The sequence below is a fragment of the Rhinoderma darwinii genome, chromosome 3 (genome assembly GCF_050947455.1).
Source record: "Rhinoderma darwinii isolate aRhiDar2 chromosome 3, aRhiDar2.hap1, whole genome shotgun sequence".
Lineage (NCBI taxonomy): Eukaryota > Metazoa > Chordata > Amphibia > Anura > Rhinodermatidae > Rhinoderma > Rhinoderma darwinii.
Window position 1 is genome coordinate 383002657 of NC_134689.1, and position 7288 is coordinate 383009944.

Sequence of the window (7288 nt, forward strand, 5' to 3'; positions counted from 1 at the left end):
TTATGATTTTGACCGCACAGTTTTTTCACAGCACCTATTTGAATTGGGGTGTGAAATGAAAAAAATTATATTTTTTCCAATAAGATGTCATTTTTGATCAAAATTTCTTATTTTCACAGGGAACAACATACCCCATTTTGTTGCCCAATTTGTCCTTAGTGCGGCAATACCCCATTTGTGGTGATAAACTGCCGTTTGGGCCCATGGGAGGGCTCAGAAGGAAAGGAGCGCTATGTGTTTGTTGGAGTCCAGATTTTGCTGGATTGGTTTTCGGGTGCCATGTCGCATTTGCAGAGCCCCAGAGGTATCAAAGCAATGGAAACCCACCAGAAGTGACCCCATTTTGGAAACTACACCCCTCAAGGAATTCATTTATGGTTTTTGTTATGATTTTGACCGCACAGTTTTTTCACAGCACCTATTTGAATTGGGGTGTGAAATGAAAAAAATGATATTTTTTCCAATAAGATGTCATTTTTGATCAAAATTTCTTATTTTCACAGGGAACAACATACCCCATTTTGTTGCCCAATTTGTCCTTAGTGCGGCAATACCCCATTTGAGGTGATAAACTGCCGTTTGGGCCCATGGGAGGGCTCAGAAGGAAAGGACCACCATTTGGCCTACTGGAGCTTTTCTGGTGCTAAGTCATGTATGCAGAAGCCCCTGAGGTACCAGTACAGGTGAAACCCCCGAGAAGTGACCCCATTTTAAAAACTACACCCCTTAAGACATTCATCTAGAGGTGTAGTGAGCAATTTGACACCACAGGTACTGTGTAAAAGATAATGCGCAGCAGATGGTGCAGTGTGAGATTTGCAATTTTATATATATATATGCCATTTCAGTGTCCAATATATTGTGCCCAGCATGCGCCACCGGAGATATACACCCCTTAAATTGTAATGTGGGTTCTCCTGGGTACGGCAATACCCTACATGTGGCTGTTATCAGCTGCCTGGGCATACGGCAGGGCTCAGAAGGGAAAGATGAGGGGGGTAAGCTGTGCGGAGTGCATCAGGGTAAATTAAAAATCAAGGGATGTATGATACATTTTAAAACAATCTTTTATACAGAGCCCTGGTTTGTCGGGACACGTGTCACATTGGTATACTGTGACTTTCCTTATCCCCCTCTTATAGCAGACTCTGCACCTCTTTTGACTCTTTCCCTTTCCACCGGTTTGGGGAACTTCTCCTGGAAAGTGTTGCCCTGGTACGATGCTTGTGGCCTCGCTTCCAGAAGTACTGGGTGCCCCCACTTCCTGGTCCCTAAAGATTAGATCTTGAAATTCCAGGAAAGTTCCCGTCTGGCCTGCACATCGACGTAGCACGTACGCATTGTACAAAGCCATCTGTATGATGTGCCCGGCCAGCTTCTTATACCACACCGCATGGCGCTGTAGGGCTTCAGGACTTGATTTGACAAGTCCATCCCTCCCATGTACCTATTGTAGTCCAGGATGCAGTCTGGTTTGGGGGTGGCCTTTCCTTCATATATCCTAAACCTGTAGGTATACCCTGATGCACTCTCACAGCTTATACATCTTCCCGCCATACCTTGGCCTCTTACCCGGCAGGTACTGGCGGAATTGAACCCTCCCTTTAAAATGTACCAGGGACTCATCAATAGAAATACACTTCTCGGGGGTGTATGCTTGGGAAAACCGGGCACTGAAACGGTCTAATAGGGGTCTCCGTTTATACAAACGGTCAAAACTGGGGTCATCTCGGGGTGGGCACGGCTCATTATCAGTATAATGTGAGAAGCGAAGTATTGCCTCATTTATTCATTTTTTTAGGTTCCAGGTCAGTTCTGAAGTTGCTTTGAGGGGCCCATATATTAGAAACCCCTATCAAACACCCTATTTTAGAAACTAGACCCCTCAAAGTATTCACAACAGCATTTAGAAAGTTTATGAACCCTTTAGGTGTTTCACAGAAATTTAGAGCAAAGTAGAGGTGAAATCAACTTTTTTTTTTTGTCAGAAAATCCTCTTTATACCATTTTTTTTCTATAACACAAAAGGATTTATCAGAGAAACGCAACTCAATACTTATTGCCCAGATTCTGCAGTTTAGAGAAATATCCCACATGTGGCCCTAGTGTGGTAATGGACTGAAGCAACGGCCTCCGAAGCAAAGGAGCACCTAGTGGATTTTGAGGCCTCCTTTTTATTAGGCACCATGTCCGGTTTGAAGAGGTCTTGTGGTGCCAAAACATTGGAAACCCCCCAAAAGTGACCCCAATTTGGAAACTAGACCCCTTGAGGAATCCATTGTAGTTTTCATGGGGTGCATGCGGCTTTTTGATCAGTTTTTATTCTATTTTTAGGTGGCGTGGTGACTAAAAAACAGCAATTCTACTATTGTTTTTTTATTCTATTTTTTTTACAGCGTTCACCGTGCGCTATAAATGACATATTCACTTTATTCTGCGGGGCGATACGATTACAGCGATACCAGATGTTTATAGTTTTTTTATGTCTTATGGCATTTACACAATAAAATACGTTTTGTAAACAATCATTCACTTTTTGTGTTACCTTATTCTAAGAGCCATAACGTTTTTATTTTTCCATCAATAAAGCCGTGCGAGGACTTATTTTTTGCGTAACGAACTGTAGTTTCTATCAGGACCATTTTTCGGTACATGCGACTTTTTGATCTCTTTTTATTCCATTTTTTGGGAGGTGAAGTGACCAAAGAATTGTTATTGTGGTACGGTTTATTAATTATTTTTTTTACGGCGTTCACCGTGCGGGATACATAACAAAATAATTTTGTAGTTCAGGCCGTTACGGACGCGGCGATACCAATTATGTATAGTTTATTTGTTTGTTTATATATTTTTATTCATAATAAAGGACTGATCAGGGAAAAATGGGGACTTTTACTTTTATTACTTTTAAAACTCTTAGTTTCTTATTTTTACACAACTTTTTTTAACTTTTTTTTTACTTTATTACTTTGTCCCACTAGGGGACTTGAGGGCAGGAGGCCCTGATCGCTAATCTAATACACTGCACTACATGCGTAGTGCAGTGTATTAGAGCTGTCAGCTACTCACTGACAGCAAGCATAGTGGGTCCTGACGTTGTCAGGACCCACTAGGCTTCCGTCTATGGCATAGCCGGACGCCATTGCTTGGTGTCCGGTTGCCATAGTCACCATCGCCGGCCGCTATCGCGTAGCAGGCCGGCGATGGCGGATTAACCCCTAAGAAGCCGCGATCGCTATTGAACGCGGCTTCTGAGGGGTTAATCGGCGGGGGAGCTCCGCGATCGGTCCCGGCACATTGAGCAGTGATAGTCTGCTGTCGGAAACAGCAGCTATCACAGCTCATGAACGCGCCCCGCGCGAACGGCGCCGTGTTTACTCCATGACCTACTATTAGGTCACTGAGCGCGAACGCTACAGTTAGCATGACCTAATAGTAGGTCATGGAGCGTTAAGGGGTTAAGGCGCAAATTTTTAGAGGATAGCCACACCAGATCCCCGACCACAAACAAGGGGTTAGCAGAACGTCTTCTATCTGCCTGAGTCTTTTGTATGCTCTGGGACGCCTCTAGGTTCTTCTGAACCTGTGCCCAGACTGTGCACAGTTCCTGATGAACAACATCTACCTCGGGATTGTTGGAACTACCAGGTGAAACGGAGGAGAACCGTGGATTAAACCCAAAATTACAGAAAAAGGGGGAGACCCCTGACCCGGTTATTAAGGGAAAATTCGGCGAAGGGAATGAATGAGACCCAATCATGTTGACAGTCAGAGATAAAACACCTTAAATATTGTTCTAGAGACTGATTAGTCCTCTCCGTTTGGCCATTAGTTTCAGGATGGAAAGCCGAGGAGAAGGACAGATCAATCTCCAACTTTTTACAGAAGGCTCTCCAAAACAATGAAACAAATTGTACCCCTCTGTCAGAAACAATATTGACAGGAACCCCATGGAGACGCAGGATGTGTTTGACAAACAAGGTAGCTAACGTCTTAGCATTGCGTCGTTTCTTGAGGGGCACAAAGTAGCACATCTTACTGAAGCGGTCTACTACAACCCACACCACCAACTTGCCTTGAGACGGAGGCAAATCCAACATCTCTGGGGAATGGGCAAAGAACATAGTAAGCCCGCTGGTCGGGACCTGGGAGTCTTGGACCTAGCACAAACCCCACAAGTGGCGACGTAGGCCTTAACGTCTTTAAGCAACCCAGGCCACCAGTAGTTTCTGGCAATGAGGTGCTTGGTACCCAGGATGCCTGGATGGCCAGATAGTGCAGAGTCATGATTTTCCCTAAGTACCCTTAGCCGGAGTTGCAGGCGAACAAACAGCTTGTTCTCAGGAAGGTTCCTGGGAGCTGAACCTTGATCAGCCGCAATTTCGGAGACTAAATCAGAATCAATAGAGGAAATGATTATACCTGGAGACAAAACGCAAGCAGGATCCTCCTCCGAAGGAGGGCTGGCCATGAAGCTATGCGACAGTGCGTCAGCCTTAATATTTTCAGACCCAGCCCTATGGGTGACCAAAAAGTTGAATCTGGTAAAAAATAACGCCCATCGAGCTTGTCTCGGGTTTAGCCTCCGGGCAGATTCTAAGAAAAACAGATTCTTGCGGTCGGTAAGGACCGTTACCTAGTGCCTAGCCCCCCTCCAGGAAGTGGTGCCACTCTTCAAATGCCCATTTAATGGCTAAGAGTTCGCAGTTGCCAATATCATAGTTACTCTCAGTGGGCAAAAACTTCCTGGAGTAGTAGGCACAGGGACGGAGATGGGCGAGGGACCTGGTACCCTGGGACAAGACAGCACCCACTCCCACCTCGGAGGCGTCAACTTCCACGATGAATGGCTCCATTTGGTTGGGCTGAACCAGCACTGGGGCTGAGATAAAGCACTTCTTAAGGACCTCAAAATCCTGGACAGCCTCAGGAGGCCAGTGGAGGAGATCAGCACCTTTGCAAGTGAGAACCGTAAGAGGCTTAGTGATGACCGAGAAGTTAGCAATAAATCTCCTGTAATGATTAGCGAATCCCAGGAAGCACTGTAACGCCTTCAGGGAGGCTGGTTGAACCTATTCCGCCAGAGCCTGGACCTTGGCGGGGTCCATGCGGAATTCATGAGGAGTGAGTTTTTGACCCAAAAATGGTATCTCTTGCACCCCAAACACACATTTTTCGGTCTTAGTGAACAGTTTGTTTTTCCGAAGGACCTGGAGCACCTTCCTGACATGCTCAATGTGGGAGGACCAGTCCCTGGAAAACACAAGTATGTCATCAAGGTACACTACAAGAAATACCCCCAGGTAGTCTCTTAAAATCTCATTTATGAAATTCTGGAAGACCGCGGGAGCATTACACAACCCAAAGGGCATGACGAGGTATTCGAAATGACCTTCGGGCGTGTTAAACGCAGTCTTGCACTCATCCCCCTCTTTGATGCGGATAAGGTTATAAGCCCCCCGTAGATCAAACTTAGAGAACCATTGGGCCCCCTGAACCTGATTGAAGAGATCAGGAATCAAATGAAGGGGGTACTGGTTCCTTACAGTGACCTTATTCAAGTTCCGGTAGTCGATGCACGGCCTAAGACCACCATCCTTCTTCCCTACGAAGAAGAAGCCAGCACCTACCGGAGAAGTAGAGGGGCGAATGTAACCCTTGGCCAGGCATTCCTGGATATACTCTCTCATGGCTTCACGTTCCGGACAAGAGAGATTGAATATCCTACCCTTAGGGAGCTTAGCTCCTGGTACCAAATCGATTGCGCAATCGTATTCTCTATGAGGAGGTAACTCTTCGGAGGCCTCTTTACAGAGTACATCAGCGAAGTCCTGAACAAACTCAGGTAGAGTGTTCACCTCCTCAGGGAGAGAAATAGAATTAACAGAAAAACATGACGTCATGCATTCATTACCCCATTTGGTAAGATCCCCAGTATTCCAGTTAAACGTGGGATTATGCAACTGCAACCAGGGAAGGCCTAAAACCAAATCGGACGATAATCTCTGCATCACCAGCACAGAGCACTGCTCCAAATGCATGGAGCCAACAAGGAGTTCAAAAACAGGGGTATGCTGTGTAAAATAACCATTAGCAAGAGGAGCGGAGTCGATACCCACTACCGGGACAGGTTTAGGCAAATCAATCAATGGCACAGCTAGAGACATAGCAAATTCCACAGACATAATATTAACAGAAGACCCTGAATCCACGAAGGCACTGCCGGTGGCAGACCTACCAACAAAAGAGACCTGAAAGGGAAGCAAGATCTTATTAGGTTTCATCTTTACGGGAAATACCTGTGCGCCCAAGTGACCTCCCCGATGATCACTTAGGCGCGGAAGTTCTTCCGGCTGCTAATTCTTACGCCCAGGACAGTTGTTCACTTGATGCTTGTCATCCCCACAGTAGAAGCCGGGACCATTCTTACTGCGGAACTCTCTACGTTGTTGGGGGGACACGGAGGCCCCGAGTTGCATAGGTCAGGGGCGTAGCTAGGGGGGGGCAGGGGGGGCACGTGCCTGGGGCGCAGCTCAGAGGGGGGCGCCAGCGCCCCCTCCTCCTGCACTATAATTGTACCTGTGTCGCAAGGACACAAGTACAATTAGAAGCAATGAATGACTGGGCACGTTCCGTGCCCGGCCATTCAGCGCCTTTCCACGAATGAAGCAACTGGTACCTTTTGTACCAGTGACGCTTCCGTCGATGAAAGACACTGATTGACAGGGAAAGTCATCCTGCCCAGCCAATCAGCGCCTTTCATAGACACTGTGTTCAACCCCCTGGAGACCTGTGCAGAAGAGAGCAGGTCTCAATGGCTGCCGGACGGCGTGGGAGTGGGAATAAGGTGAGTTTAAATAGTTTTTTTTTTGTTTTTTTTAAATTGTAATAGAAGTGTGTGGCTGTATCTGCGGGGGGGACTTTGTCTACACGGGGGGGCCTTTATCTACGGGGGGTGTCTATCTACAGGGGGACTATATCTACAGGGGGCTATATCTACAGGGGGTGGGCTATATACAGGGGGACTATATCTACAGGGGGGCTATATCTACAGGGGGTGGGCTATATCTACAGGGGGGCTATATCTACAGGGGGACTATATCTACAGGGGGGCTATATACTGGAGTGGGCTATCTATGGAGCACCATATACAGGGGTGGGCTATAGCTACAGGGGGGCTATAGAGTATATAGCCCCCTGTAGATATAGCCCACCCCTGTATATGGTGCTCCATAGATAGCCCACCCCAGTATATAGCCCCCCCCTGTAGATATAGCCCCCCTGTAGA